Here is an 18,045-nt window from a genome sequence, read left to right on the forward strand (position 1 = left end):
AACTACATTGGCACAAAAAAACCCAGTTGTGTGTCTTGATGTATACAATTCAAAGGTATGTTCAGGCTTGATACCATACTAACATAGCCTTGTGGCATCAGTTTATAGATGGCTCACATCTAATCAGATTAGAGTGTGATGTTGTGGTTTAAACCCAGATGGCAGCTGAGTACCACACAGCCAATTGCTCACTCCTCCCACAGTTGGATGGGAGAGAGTCAGAAGAGTAAAACCAAGAAAATTCATGTGCTGAGGAAAAAGCAGTAAGTAATACTACTACTACTAGTAGTAATACTAATAATATTGATGTGAAAAGGAAAAAAAAACTGAGAGAAATAAAGCCCAGAAAAGACAGCTGATGTAAATGAAAACAATTGTTCACTACTAATGGGCTGATACTCAGAGAGTATCCCACTAGCCCCCCCCTGCTAACCTTCCCATTAGTTTATTACTGAGTATGACATCAAATGGTATGGAATATCCCTTTGGTCAGTTGGGGTCCATTGTCTCACCTGCCTCTCAACTTCTTGTGCACCCCTAGTCTGCTTGCTCTTGGGGTAGTATAAGAAGTAAAGACTTTGACTCTGTGTAAGCACAGCTTAACTTTAATGAAAATATCCTCATATTGATAATACAAATACAAAATATAGCCCCATACTAGCTGGTATGAAAAAAAATTACCTTTATTTCAACCAAAACCAACTTCTAGCCTGCAAAGTGAAGCAGAAGTCAGGAACCTCCTAAAAAGCTTGCCTTACACTCAGCAGGAAATCCCTTTCTGGACAATGCAGATTTTAAGAACCTTGAATAGAAATGGAAATGTTGACACATTGGGAGAGGCACAACACTAAGAATTTTAAAAGCTGATAATGTATTTTGGCTGGTATGATTATGTTCCAGGTTGGTAGGATAAATCTGTTCTGGTGACAGTTGGCCAGTGTCAATATGGGAGGAAACTGCCATGAAAAGAAAGATTTATAGGTCTAAATACATCCACACTGTCAGAGGCATTTTCAGATCTGCTGTGCTTGACAGGCTAATGTTTTTTACATGGAAAAGAGCATTGGCAGCTGGAATCCTGGCATGTAGAAAAGGTCAAAATGTAGCTTCAGAAATGGCCAGTTAGGGACTGGAAAATAAAAGATTTTCCCTGATGAGTGGATAAGATATCTTGACTACCATTATAAGCTAAGAAATTTAAGGCCTCAGAAGTAGCTATGTCTTAAAGAAATAAACTTGAGAATAACTTTTAATATCAGGACCAGGGATCCAGTGAAATTAAACGTATCATTCAATTATATGTGGAGGAACCAGGCACAGTCAAAGCACAAATGAATATATTTCTCCATCCTGTGCTCCACATAATTTCAGTTTTGTCACCATTCCTTCTAGCTCCTTGTTAGCAGGACCCCATGGTCCAAAACAGTCTCTCCCCATGAACTGTTTCCCTCTACTTTAATCCTGTCAATAAATATGGCTGTGAATGATCACTTAACAGAGTTCCTTGTTCAGTTCAGAAAATGTCATCTAAGTTTGTTTGCTCTAGGGGTCTGATTATTTTCTTAGATCTTGTTTCATCCTGCCTCAAGCACCACTGTTTTATCTGCTTTGCAAGGAATTCGATTCCCAGCTCAGTGAGCCTCTGCAACACCTGAGGATACACTTTGGTGTTTTTCATCACAGATGCAAACTCCTTGGACTTTATTATTACTCAGATCCTCAAGAAAGGCCATTCTACTGGTCTCGAGCCTTTGCTCACTTAAAATTATTTCCTAAAATCAACAGTGTAAGAGGCATGATGCTGAGAAAAGGTGTTAGAGAAATCCTGCAATAATTACCCAGGTGAATGCTAGTATTGCATCCTTAGAGCAATACAGCCTGATTAGGAAATCTGCTAAGAGAATTTTTATACAACCAAAGAATTCCACACAAGGCTTGTATAAGGAGTATGGTGTAGCAATGAAATAGAACTACAGTGCATGCACCTTGTCTTATACAATTTGAAAAACAAGCATAAACCACAACAATTAAGCCAGATATTATCTAAGGAATTACTAATTAATACTACCATCAGATGCTTACCATGAAGAATGGAATTTGCAGTGAATTGTAACAGGTTTAGCTGATAGAAACACTGTTAAGTCTATGCAAATGGGATTTTCCTTTTCCTGGCAGTTAAAATATACACAACATAATATATATGTAACGATTTATTGCTTGTTAGAGCACGTGATATGAAGCATCTCAAACAGTTTACTGTGTCATGCTCTGCTTGAAATCAAATGCAGTACTAGATACACGGTTAGTATGATTAACTCAATACTGTTTATGCATCTATCTATACATCTGTATGTGTTATTTTAATGTTTCTGTAACATGCATACATGTATTTAGGTTCTGCTTCAGAAAACTGCCAACCACAATTTCTAGTGATAGCCTGTTTCAGTGCTGCTTATGATCATAATCTGCCCTGGACTGATGAAAGTTTGGAATAATTTGTTCAAAAATCATTACCTCAGTGAAGAAAAGATTTTTAAGGACAGTGATTGTAGTCTGTCTTCAGTGCTGAAGGTTGTTTTTTTTTTTTTTAAGTCACTTGTTTCACTGATTTAATCTCTGACTTTGAAAAGGCCAAGCAGCAGGGAAGAAACTGGAAAACTTTAGGCCCTATTTCCTAAGGGATACACATTACCATTATTGACCTGTTCAAGGAGAAATAGCAGCTGGAGGTGGAGTTGCACAAGGTGTTCCCTAGCATGCTTTTACTTCAACTACAAGGACTCTTCTCCAGCTATCAATGTTTGTACCTAACAGAGCATTGACTTTCATGTTTCCTTTTCAATACAGGTCAAACAATCAATACAGCAATACTGTTCCTCTTCAAACACTCCAGTTTTGTAGGGTGCCACTGTTGCCACAATCATATCCCCTTTAATTTTCAAATCAGCTTTGGATTTGTTCCAGCATATCCTTTAGTAAATTGATTTTTAACAGCAAGTGGTTTACATTGTCCATGTCTCTTCAGAAACTGCCCTGCTTTGTCGCTTCAAAAAGTTTGAGAGAAGAGAAAAAAGTTACTCTGAATCCTTGTAGAGGTAAAGCATTATCTAATACTTATCCTTTTAGGTGGTTTTACACCTCTCTTGCTGTCATAAACTTACACATAAATACACAGACACACATCTCCAACCCTGCCTTCTTTGCCCCTCTTTTTCCAATTAAGTGTACTTTACAACTTCCTTCCTTACAGAATTTTATCAACTATAGATAGTTATCAACTATAGAAACTGTCTTAGTTCTTATACTACTTTTTCTAGCTACTTGTTTTCATGAACATCATTTCTATTGTCATCATTCTTTCCTTTCTGTACTTGGTTATTTACACTTTGATATCCTAACAGGTTTTATAAATCTTTTTTCATTAAGGTTTATAAAACAAAGATGTTTTTTCTCTGTTCTGTATGAAAAATAATATAGGAAGAATACCTCTCTTCCTACATTCACTATCTTACCATGTATCTCAAATTTTCTACCCATTGTTATTTTTTCTTTGTAGTTTCCATCTTCCTTTAACAATTCATCCTCTTTCCTAACCTCAACCAATTTTTCACAGTAAAACTAAGAAATTTGCAAGTGAAAATACACAGAGAATGGTTGACTTTATTATTTGACTGAATATCAAATCACAGATACTAGTATTCACTTCACATTTAATATCAAGCACTAAATACAATATTTTCAAAGTATTGTAGAAACACTGGACCAAATTAGTCCCTGATGTGATTCCTTGGAGCAAATGGAATTACACCATTAATTATGTGGCACATTAATTAACTAATCATCCTGGTCACTTGGTGTTGTAAGTAAGTACTAGAAGTTATGGTATCTTGTCCAAGATATGAGCAGAACTAGAAAAAGAAACCAGTAGTTCCTGGGAGCAGGCACAAACCCTAAAGTCAATAGGTCATACAACATGTATTTCTCAATACCAATGTATATTGAGACTATCAATATTAAATGCTATAAGGATTTCATGGATTTGTGTTTTGCCAGTAAGAACTGGATTTGAAAGTCTATCTCAGACAAACCATTCTAGTCTGTGGTAATGTGGCAGTTCAGGCTGGGTGCCTCCTGTTACTGCCACATAAGTTACACCTCCGGTGTCCCCAGTGTCCAACCCAATAAGGTGGACACAGGAAGCAGAGTATTTCTACACCTAAATCCTGTGCCCTATAAATCCATCTGCAAAGTCATTCCCCCTCTCTTTCTTCCCTCTCTGCTCCCATGGGAGATGATCTCTTATTGGGTAATAATGGTGGGGGAGTATCTGAAGGCCTCTCAGGCCTGTCTAGGCCTAATGCCAGGAGGAAAAGGTGGCGGGGGGGGCTCAGTCTCAGACCTGGCCAGCCTGAGACTAGACTAGCAGTGGGAGGGGGAAGAAGGAGCCCTGTGGGCTTGGGTGGACCCTCAGGTGGGGAGAAGGGAAGAGTTGGGAGGCTTTTGGGTGTTATGTAAGGGACTCTGTATGCTTTGGGATGCTTCTAGTTTTTTGTAGTTTCAGCAATTGCTTTTCCATTTAAAGTTTCCATCACTCTTCAATCCATTTGTGTGAGTCTCATTCTTTTGTCCCTCCCGGGGCAAGAGAGGATCTGTCTGGCCCCAAACCAGCACACGTAAAATAAGTTCTTTACTAGGGATGCATATTTGCAACAAGTAAAAAAGTCAAGTATTAATGTTATATTCATTAATGTTTGTGCTGATTTCAACTGGGATAGAGTTAAGTTTCTTTATACCAGCTGGCGCATAGCTAGTATGTTTTGGATTTGTGCTGAAACCAGTGCTACTAACAGTGCTACTGTTTTAGTTACTGATGAGCAATGCTTACACGGATTCCAAGGTTCTCATGCTTCTCATAACACCACAAAAGTGAGTAAGCTGGAGTGCTCCAGAATTTGAGAGGGGACACAGGTGGGACAGCTGACCCCAAATGGCCAAAGGGATATTCCATACCATATGATGCCAGGTTCATCAATAAAATCTGGTGGAAGAAAGTAGGGACATTCAGAGTGATGGCATTTGCCCTCCCAATTAATTGTTATGTGTGATGAATCCCTGCTTTCCTGGTGGTGGCTAAATGCCTGCCTGCTGATGGGAAGTGCTGAATTAATTCCTTGGTTTGCTCGGATATACTTTGCCTATTAAACTGCCTTTATCTCAACCTATATATTTTCCTACTTTCACAATTCTGATACTCTCTCCAGTTCCATGAGGTCAGTGAGCAAGCAGCTGTGTGGTGCTTAGTTGTTGGCTGGGCTTAAACCATGGCAATATCGTAACATTACCTCATTATATTTGGAGAGATGAATATCAGAAGATAAAATTATAAAAAACAAAGAAAATTGCTAGAGCTCCAACACGAAGAGTTTCTAACCAATATCATGTTCTCATCTACCAAAGATACATGATCAGAATGTGTGATAGAGACTTTTCTTGGCAACATGATTTTGCTTCTTCCTTTCCAGTCACTGAGATTTGTGATGACAGATAATTATGGACTCTGCAGGTATTCCAAATGAAGACATTTATTGAACTGTACAACTTTCCTTTAATATGTTTCCAGGTTGTCCACACGAAACAGTCAAGGCATGGTCATCAATTCAGTCGGCTGCTTCCTTACTATCATGCACTCAGGCTAAGCGTATTATTGGCTAACAAGTTACACAAGAACTTTCTGAAACATTAAACCATATCCCCCTTTACTCCTTCCATCAAAGCACTCACGCTACAATTCAAGGACAAAACATATCTCCCTCAAGGTCACCCATAAACAAGTCATCTTCCACAGGGGTTAATTTTAGAAGAACACAAGCTTTATCCTTCAGCAAGCTATACAAAGAGCTACAACAACAAAAAAAAAAAAAAAAAAAAAAAAAAAAAAAAACTGAAATAGAACACCACTTTCCTTTTCTTTCCACCAAAAGTCCCTTGACAATAATGGCAGAAAGCAAAGCCCACCCACTGAAATCTGGAAAATGTGAACCTAAGTTACTTCATTAAATTGTTCATTGGCATTTGTCAGACAAAATGTGAGGACACGGGGAACTGTGCTTTCCTTTAGTTTAGCCTTCTTGATGCTATTCACAGGTCATTTTTTGAATGACTGACAATGAATTTTAAATTCTTATTGAGCTAAAATCTTGACATTTAGTACATTCATTCTTTATGAGATACTGAGAAAAAAAATCTCCCAGTTGGATTTTGACTTTTCCATTGCAGGTTCCCGAAAGGTTACTGGCCCTTTTTATTAGCTGTAGCCACTGTCAAGTCTGTACTAGAGGATAACAGTTAACAAGAGGGAGGTTTTACAAGACCTGTGTGGAGTAAAGAGTGACACCATCACTAAGTTTCAAGATTGTATTCATTTTTTAGCACTACAGTTTGTTGCATCTCTCCTTTATATAAATGAAAGTAATTTGGAATTAAAATGACCAAATTTTAGGCCCAAACAATGCATATTTTGCTCATCCTTACAAATACTCAATTTAAATGAAATTTCATTAAAATGCCCAGGTGATGATTGGATTCTTCTTTGCATGAGCAAGTATAACTGTATAATCTTACATTGTATGTGTTATTTCTATAATCCATAATTTTTCACATTTTCACTCTTCTGATTCTTTCCCCCATCACACTTGAGGAGAAAGTGGCTGGGCTTAAACCATGGCATCCCCAGCCTCAACTCTCATCTAACTCATCATTCAGCCCTAGGCAGAACTTCATGCATTCCCACTTCTCTCTCACATAATGTGCAGCTCCTTCTTCTCACCACCAAGGCACTTTTTAGCAAAGAGCCTATATCTATCCACTGCAGAGCTCCAGTTGTGTCAACTGTCTGACCACATCTCTGTGCTGACCATTCTGCACTCTTTTGCTTTCCATTCCTGCCCACTGCTTTCTTACTTGATCGGGGGGATCATTATCTCCATCATTTTAATTCAAAGTTCTTCTCAGAAGGTTAGCCAGCCTGCTGATCAAAATGCTTTTGCCATACTTTGTCAAGTGTATCCTGCCTCTTCCTAGCAGTTCCTGATCCTAAGAAAGTGTCCACTGGTCGTAAAAATCAAATCCCTGTTGTTTGACACCAGCAACATAAACAGCTGCTAATCCACAAGATGCATCTACTCCTTAAACTCTCGCCAAGACTGAGAAGAAAACCATTTGGGATTCCAGCCTCCATGTCCTTCACAGTCACCCCTCTGAGTCACACATTCACGCTTAAAACATGCTCCACATCTCCCTGACAGTATTGTTGGTGCCTATGAAGAAAAGCAGGAAGGGATGACAATCCAAGGCCTAGAAAAGCCTCAGTAACTTCTCTACCACATCCCAAGCACCTGGCAAGCGGGTAGCTGTCCAAGGAAGCAAATCAAGTGGGTGTATGGTGTCCCCATCTCCTGCAACAGCTGCCTCCCTCTGCTATCAGTCACTCCTTCCTACTGGTGCTGTGGTATGGCTCAATCTCAGCCTGCTTGTGTGCTTTGCTGAAGACTGTTCACAACTCCTCATCAGCTACCAGGGCATTGATCCTCTTTCATAGCTGCAGACCTTCAAGTGGACCATTTTATAATGGCCCTCTAAACAAGAAGAAAGATCATGTGCAATATAAACATCCAGCAGAAAATATCTAGGGAATGTCATTAAAATATAATTATTGGCATTGATAGCTTGTATACATACAAATATTTCCTGGCATAGATATACTGATCTAATTATTCTGACATAGATTTATCAGTCTTAGTTCCCAATTGGACATCCTGTATGCCAAAGCTGATGTATTGCACAAAATTACAAATAAAATTACTATTATTTGAAACAGAATGTTCATACAGCTGTAACAGCATAGATTACAGATATTCCAAGAAATATCTCTGTAGACAAATCTTTCAGTAGTATTAAAAATTGCTATGAGTTGCAATAATTTAGCTGGATTTTTTTGTGTGTGTGTTTGGTTTGTGTGTTCGTTTTTATTAGTTTTTGTTGTTTTTTGTTTGAGGAAGTTGTTTGCTTCATTTGTTTGTTTGTTTTCTTAACAATGTTGTATGTAAGAATGACAAATCACTCCTGTGCCACCAGGATCATTTTATATGATTGTGTCCTGAAACACTGTTCACTCAGAGTAGGTGGTTTCTCTGTCCTGAAACACTGTTCACTCTGAATAGGTGGTTTTACAAATTGTTCCTTATGTTCTTCTGCAAAATTTCAGAGCTGATTGTGCCTGAGGCCCAGCTGGAATCTGAGCACCATGTAGCTGTTTGCTCACACTTGCCTTACCCCCATGATGTGAAATGTAAATTCTCGCCCAGAAATGAACGGCAGATATATATAGAGATTTTATAAATATTTATTTACATACTATATTACAAGTTATTTACGGTCGATATTTACAGGTCCTAGTATTCAGCTGGAAGAACCAATTCTGCGGTATATATATTTACATGGGTGCTTTGAACAGCTTGAGAGGCTCAAGAAGTTTAGAAAGAGAAACCAATTTTGAAAGAGGTAGAGAGAGAGAGGGGTGAGTGCTTGTCGAGGACCGGCAAGCCCACAAACAGGCGGTTTGGCACAAACCTCCACAGAAACTCTATGAAGAAATATTTGGCTTACTCATGAACTAAAGAACTTTGAGAGATCTTTCTTTGATACTGCGTTTGTATTCCTGGAATTTTGGTGTGGATATGCCGTAATAAAGAAATTTAAAATGGCACCGACCACGTGGTGCTGTGCTGCATGGTTGCTGCTTCTCCCAGAACAAAAACATCCTGGGAGTTTTCCGGGGAGCCTGGGAGGCTTTTGCAACTCAGTTCACGGAGTGTGCTGCATAAGAGCTTCCTGCTCTACAGGAGAAGCCTTGTCACCAGGGTCGCAAGGCACAGCAAAGTGGCTTCTCTGCAAGGCTGGGGCGACCTTTTCTGCAATCCACGGGGATTGGCTGGGGAGATGCCGGACTGGCCGAAGCAATCTCCCCACTCCAGAAGGGCTGTAGCAGTCCAGGACAGGCAGTGCACAGGGGTTACCACTGTTCCCTCGCTTGGTGATCGGTCAGGCAACGGTGGTGATCTGCAGCGATGCACTTGGACACGCCGGTTCGAGTACCAGCCAAAACTGGACCCTTCAGCAACGCAGGTGCGAGGCAAACACAGGCACACACACGTGAACAGGCACAGGTACAAGCATGGAGCACTTGTTTACCAAAACAACCCCTATTTAACATTTGCCAGTGATCATCCCTTGTAAACAGTGTAATTAACCAATGAAATGATGTTGTACCAAATGCAGTATGAGCACTCACCTTAAACAAAGCAAACATGAGTATGTCACCTGAGCTTTGTTTACCACAACAGGCCCAGGGAGATTGTTTGCCCTGACTAGGTGGCGCCCAGACTTCTCCCCCTCTCCAGAAGGGAGAGGGAAGAGGGTGTTCAAGGTGAACATGTAGGGACATGTCCTAGAACTATTTGGGATGTAGTCTTGGACCTAAGCATCATTGACCACATCCCATGGAGTGATGGGAAGGAGAATCCAGAGAAAATGATAAAGCCCAATGGGTGAGATAAGGAGAATTTAATAGAACACAAAACCAGAAGAAACAATGGTAATAATAATGGTAATTCTAATGAAATAACATATAAAATAGTGATATACAATGCAGTTTCTCACCATCCAGAACCTGCTGCCTCCCACTCTGCCTAATCAATCTGTGCATGATGACATAATGTCATTATAAATCAAATATCCCATTGGCTGGTTTGATTTGGCTATCCTGACTGTGGCCCGCTTCTTGTGAAAATTAACAAGAGGACAGAGACACAGAGCTCAAGAAGCAGTAAATGACCATGTGACGCTTTTTGGGATTACAGCCCGTGAGAAATGTCGTACTTATTTCTCTGAAATAGTGTTCCTCCATATTATATATCCTTATTCCTTTGTTTATTGTCCTCCTTCTATTATCTCCTTCATCTATTGTCTTCCTGTCTACCATCTCTTTCTTTCAGCCAGTTTTAGTATAATTGGTGAACCATTTTCCTTACATGGTACATTAAATAGAAACAGTCATCTTTGCATTTCTAGGTTTCTTAAAAGTTATCAGAGATTGAAATGCTTCTTTTGTTCTGAAATAAAGTAAACTTCATTCTAAGAATCTGAGATTCTCCGAAAAGCAATTTATTGATTTTCTTTTATTTATCTCAGCTGATAACAAACCACTTGGTATAGTTTAAGTACTTAGGTAGATACATACCAATGCAGTGTAAATGGCTTTCTCCTGTCCTTTCAGCTAACCTGAAAGAGGGCATTGTCTACCACAAATACTTCACTAGGACAACCTTTTAAGTTCTCTGAAATTCTTTGATACCTTCAACTTTTCTTGATAGAGAAACATTTGAAACTCATTCAAGAGTAATAACCACAGCCACATCTTTTGTTCTTTCAAGGATATCTCTAGGTTTTACACAGTGTATTTTTCTTGTTGATAGATGGAAGTACTCTGTTCTGGGGATTAAAGACAGAATACACTCTCTGCTTTTTTTGAAGTTCTTTGCTGATACAGGCATTTAGCAGCAGAGCCAATAGCTGGATTCCACAGAAAAAGAAAAGGCACGCAAACTTGTTCTTTGCAGAGGGGCGTCTGTCACTCAATGCAATAAGAGCAGCAACTTATTCTAATTTCAGCATTAGCAGTGAAACCATTAACCCATTTCTGTAAATTAGCATACTGAAGAAAAAAAAAAACAAACAGTCTGAAGAGCCAAGTGGCTGACTAACTTTCTTGAGTTTTGGAGACAGCACTTTGAGCTATTATTTGTTCATTGCAGCATTAAGGAATTATAACAGGCATCCCGAGAAAAGCAGAGAAAATATATCCTACTAATGTGATAGTTTTAGGCTCTGCCTAGAAAATTTTCCACAGATCTTGAACAGAAAGTAGTAGAATGTAAATAACTCACCACTTGGTGTAAAAAGGAAAGTAATGATAAGGTCTAAATAATCCCGTTGGACAGATATCTAACAAAGTGTGTATAAACTAACTTTCTCTCTTTTTCATTCCTTCGCTCTAGCAGATATTAGCTTCTGGCTTCTGCTGGCTTTGCTGACCTTGGCTGCATTGTTTTGTTGTGGCTAAGTTACTTAACAAACAGCTCTCTCTGCTTTTCTCTTGTCCCATGAACAGAGGGGAGGGAAGGGAACAGGGAGGGGGAAGCTATTAGTATCCCACTGGTTTTGTCCAGGGGGGTCCTTGTGTTGTTTATAAATAGTATATAAATGTAAATATTGTATATTTTGTACATATTCATCACAATCTATATTTCTAGATTGTAGTTGTGCTTGTAAACATGGCTTCATTTGCTTTCTAACCAATCTAGTCTGTCAGCTTTATGTTGGGGTGTAATTTTCAACTCACCACAAATAAAAATGCCTGTTTGAGACACAAAGGAAGACCAATGCCTAGTTTGCCTGAGGGTGACATAGAATAATAAAAATCAAATAATCAGGAGACATATTATATTTTAAAAAATGCAGTCAATTGAGGATGTAATCTTAAAAATTATTTAGATTCATGTTCAAAACATAAGAATAAATAAAAACAAAAATATTAGAAAATAACAAAATGTGTTGAAATATATATAGTGAAAATTATCAAGCTATGTAATACATCTGCTTATTTTAACAAAAGATGGCAAGCTGCAGGCTGTCTGTGCTTATCCCAGACTAAATTAATTAGGGAACAATATTTGAGTATTAGAATTCTACAGTATAATTCTAAATCAAATAAAATTTTCTATTCAAATTCTCTATTACATTTACAAATAATATTTGTTATGCTCTGTAGGTTTCAAAAATACTTCATTCCTAAAAGGCAGAGGTAATTCTGTATCCAAACAGCAGGATGCATCCATCTCAACCTTACTCATCAGAAAGTCAGATTCCTAATCTAAACCACATAATTAGGTTTCTTATATGGTCAATGGAGAGAGACAGAATTTCCAAATCACAACTCTTCCTGTGTGTCTTTGTAACTTGCCTTGAAGAATTATTGTCTGGAGATGTGTGAAAGAGCCTAAAACTATTCTGAATGGAGCATCAAACTTTTAAATATCAAGGGTGTGCCTGAGATGCATTCTAATCTAAGGCTTCTAAAATCTTTGCTTTTGGTTTTGAGAACTGTGTCAGTTTCAGCTGGCTGGCCTCACTAGAAGGGACAGGGAGGGTACATACAGAGTTCCCTCTCCCCATGCCCTCAGTAGTGTAGTGAAATTTGGGAGAGCAGATTCCATACCACGCTGACCTTCCATAAGAGTGTCTAGCAACAGGACAAGAGGGAATGGTTTTAAGATGAGGGAGAGTAGGTTTAGACTGGATCTTCAGTATGAGGGTAGTGGGAGGTTGTGGATGCCTCCTCCCTGGGGGTGTTCAAGGCCAGTCTGGATGAGACCTTGAGCATCTGAGAGACATCCCTGCCCACGACAAGGAGGTTAGAGTAGATGATCTCTGAGGTCCCTTCCAACTTAAGCCATTCTATGATTCTATGAAAAGGCTGGCTAGTGCTGAAGAAGTTTAAGGGTTTGGAAGTGAATAGTTTGTAAAGTTTCCTGTTGAGGGGTTTTTCTGTCTTTTTTCCCACTTTCAGGTGAGGGTGCTGTCCTTTGGCTTTGGTTTGTGGCTATATGCAGGTTTGTCTGTTCCCCTGCAGCTACATACTTTGGTTTTTTTTTTTTTGTATATCTGATATCCCTGCCCTAGTAAATCTTCCTTATCTCAGCTCTGCCTCTTAGGTCTGTTTCCTCCTTGCCCACCCAGAGGGGAGGGAGTTGGGAGGGGAACTGTTGCAGTAGTGCTGTGGAAGTTGTGAGCAGACTGCTAGAGCTCAGTTGCTGGCTGGGTTAAAACCAGGACGTTAAAACTCTTTTTTGTCAATCTCCTTCAACTATTTCTCATGCAATCCTTCTGCAAATCAATCAGCTGTGCTGCATAGGCTTATCATTTTCATGAAATACATAAAGATGCTCCATCTTTTGCTTGCAAGCACTAAAAGAGGTAGTGAGTCATCCTATCAATATTTACTCCATATGAAGCAAAAAAGCAGAACTATCAACATTACATTTCTCTCATCTCTTTTCAACACTGAAGTCAAGCCCAGTATTTCAGATATCAAAAAGGATTAAAATTTGCTCTTTTAAAGAGAAACACTGTGTGTAGAAAAAAAGATTTATTATTAAGTAATCTGAAAATTCTTTAAAATGTTTGATATTTGTGGCGTGGTGTTCAGCAGTTTAGTTAAAGTATGTTCTGTTTGGACTCAGTATTTTCTGAAAACACCCCTGCTCTGCAATTAGTTCTGGGGAAAATGTGAATCTTGGTTGTATTTTTGTGGAATACTTCTGTGAAGACAAAAAATTTTCTGACAGGATACTGCAGGAGATTGAAGGAAAGTATCCTTACTCAGGAATTTTTTCTAATTTTTGTTTGCATTTAATCCATATTCTCTGACGTGATTTATAGCAACATAATATTTGGAAGAGTAAATCTCTAATCTTAAACAAGATGCAACAAGTTAATTATGTTGAAACATTTTATTAAATCACTTTAAATAATTGAAATATTTTTATTACATTTTTGCAGTTCAAACAAAATGTTTATTAAAAACATGATTCTTTAACAAATTCTTTTTTTTTCTTTTTTTGCTTAGATATGATGTTTTAAGAGTCTGGATTTAGACTGAGTATGACTAGAAGCATTGACTTCTTAATACATTATTGCACACTAGATAGTTACTGCTATCTGAAAATCTATGTTCTTCATTTACCTCCTATCGTCTAAATCCTTTTTCTCTGGAGTTCTTCACTTCCTCACTTTTAGACATCAGTTTTTAGACATCAGTTACCAAAGTCAGTTTAAATTCTATTTCAGTTCTAAGTATACAGTGATGATCACTGTTGTTTAGTAATTCAGTTGTAGTTACTCTTGCAAGTGATCCTGTTCTGTAGTCAGTTTTGTGAAAGGCTTGATTGCACTTTCTTTTCCTAAGAAGCTAAAATTAGTTAATTTTCTTATAGCACACCTAAAGTTCTATGATTTCAGCCCCCTTTTGCCCTCCTTTAAAATGTGCCCAAACAGATGGTACACAGGCCACAATAGCAGTTACAAAACTCCTGTACTCATGACCTGGAAATTTATTGTCTTATTTTCAAAACACTTATCATAATGACATGGCAGTGTTTTATATCTCTTATTCTTAAAGAGATGGTGACATTTTCAAATCTCTTGGTATTACCCCATAACGCAGAGCACTTTACACTTATCCTTACTAAACTACATGAGGCTCCTGTCAGCCCATTTTTTCAGTCTGTCAGAGTCCCTCGGGATGGTAGTATGACCCTCAAAGGTTCTCTCAGTTTTGTGTCATCAGCAAACTTTCTGGAAGGTACATCCTTTGTCATCATCCCAATCATTAATAAAGAAGTTGAACAAAATTGGACCCAGTATCGTTCCCTGAGGTACACAATTAATTGCTGGCCTCCAACTAGACTTTGTTTCACAGATGACCACTCTTTGGGCCCAACTGTTCAGACAGATTGTAGTCAACCTCACACTCTGCCCATCCAGGACACACTTCAGTGATTTTTCTGTGAGGATGCTAGTGTGTATTGAAATTAAATTAAATCTGTAGCTTCAACCTCAACCAAGTAACTTATCATATTCTACTTTTATAACCAAACAAGAGATTTTTGGAGTGAACATGTCTTTCTAGTCCAATAGCTTGGTTGCTCAACTGGGTGATAGAAAAATTGCAATCTGATTCCTGCCCTCAGGAGCATTTGTGTGTTGACATCAAACAGACATTGGATAAACAAGTTCAGAACAGTTTCTAGTTTTCTAGGTAAAGCAAGGCAAATCTTATTTAAGATCAGTGGACTATTAATGCATATTAATGACAAAAATGTCTTTTCACTTGAGGAAATTAGATCTTTTCCTAGAAACACATAAATATTACAGCCAGCCAGAGTAATTTTGTTCTGGCCCATGTCATGTCAAATAATACTAACATTTACTCCACTTTGTGATGTAATCAAGTATTTATAACTCTGAAGCTCATTCAGATATATAATAAAACCTCTTGCAATTGAATATAGTAGTATGTTTACATTCAGAAAAATAATCTTTGATGTATAACATGCAATTATAAATGTTTGAGCACTGGTGTAACATCTGAACCCTATTTATCAGGTTTATGAGTGGAGTTCTGATCATAGCTGGCATTTCCTGAGATTTCAGTAATTAAAACTAACATTGTATTAGAAAATTGGTGTAAATTTCAAGAAAGTAAAAGGCAGTATGTTGAATATTAGAATCTGCAACCACTCCAAATCCAACTGAACTAAATTCCTAAATATTAGAAAATAACTACATAACATTAAGTGTATTCTTTATTTTCTAATGAAATTAAATGTACAGGTCAATCCTTTTAAAGTATTTTTTTATATGTATATATGCCTGACACAAATAGGGGTTAATAGGTAATGCAATTTAACATTTCCATTGAGATTTATAAAGTTTTTTGGTACTGCACAACCTATACAGATTTGATAACCTCTGTTTCCACCAAACAACAGCAGAAGGGGAAAAATTTCCTCAGAGGACTAAAACATCTCTTCAGTATTTTATGTCAGGTCATGAATCCCCACCTGGAGTACTGTGTCCAGTTTTGGAATCCCTATTACAAGAAAGATATGGATGTGCTGGAATGTGGCCAAAGAAGGGTCACGAGGGTGATCAGAGGGCTGGAGCACTTCTCCTATGAGGGCAGGCTGAGAGAGGTGGGGTTGTTCAGTCTGGAGAAAAGAAGGCTCCAAGGAGACCTTATTGTGGCCTTCCAGTATCTGAAGGAGGCCTACAAGAAAGCTGGTGAAGAACTCTTTTCTAGGGTGTCAGGTAGTGATAGCCCTAGGGGGGGATGGATCCAAAGCTAGAAGAGGGTAGATTTAGATTAGATGTCTGGAAGAAGCTCTACACCATGAGGGTGGTGAGATACTGGAACAGGTTGCCCAGGGAGCCGCTGGAAACCACATCCCTGGATGTTTTTAAGGTCAGGCTGGATGTGGCTCTGGGCAACCTGATCTAATGAAGGTGTCCCTACCCATGGCAGGGGGATTGGAAGCTATATGATCCTTGACAACCTGGACAACTCTGTGATTTTTTGATATTCATATTTCTATTAGACTGAGTAATAGAATAGAAGAAAAAGCAACAGCAACAACAAAATGAATAGACAAAGACTGATTGTTTTGGATCCATCAAAATATGTTAAAATGTGGTTAGAAGAAGATATTATAAACATCACAGGATGCTATGTTCTCTTGTATAAAAGGGAATAATTTATAGAGAATTGTTTTCAAAAAACAGCTAAAATAAAATGCAGTGTCAAAGATAGGCATATACAGAAAGTCAACATATTTGGTTCCATTTACTGTTTGATCTGATCAGTTTTAAACTTTTTAGATATTTCACTTCACATCCATTTTATTTTTGCATCACAGTTATATATGATTTGAACATCTCTGCTATGAAGAAAGACTGAAAACTGGGGCTGTTCAGTCTTGAGAAAAGAAGACTGAGAGGGTATCTTATTAATGTCTATAAATATCTGAGGGGTGGGTGACAAAGGTGACAGTCTCTTTTTGTTGGTACCCAGTAATAGGACAGAGGACAATGAGTATAAGCTGAAACACAGAAAGTTCCATGTCAGCATGAGGAAAAACTTCTTTACTGTGAGGATGACAGAGCACTGGAACAGGCTACCCTGAGACGTTGTGGAGTTTCTTTCTCTGGAGACTTTCAAAACCTGTCTGGATGCATTCCTGTGTGACCTGCCCTAGGTGATCTTGCTTTGGCAGGGAGGTTGGACTCTAGATCTCTAAAGGTCCCTTCCATCCCCTAACATTCTATGATTCTATGATTATTGAGGGGGAATAAAAACTACAAAACAAACAAACAAACAAACCACTATCTAAGGTTTCAGGCCAAGACTAAACAACTGGGAAAGAAACATCAGAATTAACGTGGATTCTCAGAATAATGAGCCCCCAAACAAAGAGAACTTGATATAAATGAATGAAAAATTCTTGATCCAGTCACTTCCATTCTGCTTGGTTTACTTCACAATGTGTAGATATGGGGTGATTACATGGACAGTTTCTGCATCTTAGCAGCTGTAATACAGCTAAAGGCAGTAACTTCTTCTGTTAGCCAGTCCACTTCTGACATTGGCAGACATCATTTATAGATGTGATTCTTTTAACCTAGTTTTCCAAATGTGAGCAATTCTGCTGTCCTTGTGCTTTCTGTAAATTAAAACTGCTGAGCTACAATAAAGAGTATGGAAGTGATGGGAGAGGTCATACTTAGATAAGCTGTTAAATGAAAATGCAAAAATTACAAAGATAGTTCCTTACTAATATATGTATTTAAAAAACCCATAGATTTAAGAAAAATCTGGAAAACTAGAATGTATAGCACCTTATGCAGATATTTGAAATGGGATTTGTCTGAGACAACTTCAGACGTGCACATCTGAATTAATCAACTTAGTAGCTCTTGAAAGTCAAGTAAATTCTCAAGCTGCTGATACTGCATGCCAACACATCCACAAAGACTCCTAGTGAATCTCATCCTCTGTCTTAAGCTTGGCCTGTAGATCTTTAGGACAGGGCTCTCTCTTTTTTCATCATGCTTAACATGGGACATAACAGGAATTATATTTTCTGATAATATTGTAATACCTTGAAAAATAGGAAAAAAAACATCAGGGAGGGAGGAAATCTACAATTTTAACATTCAAGAAAGGAAAGAGTTTGCCTGAGATAAAAGAGGCATGAACATGAGATCTACTTTTGAAAAGACTGCATGACAAGCAAATAATTTCTCAGCAATTATTCTAACTGTTTGAGAGAGTGGCTGATGAAGTATGGTGAGACCAAGAGTAACGGTGAC

The sequence above is a fragment of the Indicator indicator genome, chromosome 1 (genome assembly GCF_027791375.1).
Source record: "Indicator indicator isolate 239-I01 chromosome 1, UM_Iind_1.1, whole genome shotgun sequence".
Classification (NCBI taxonomy): domain Eukaryota; kingdom Metazoa; phylum Chordata; class Aves; order Piciformes; family Indicatoridae; genus Indicator; species Indicator indicator.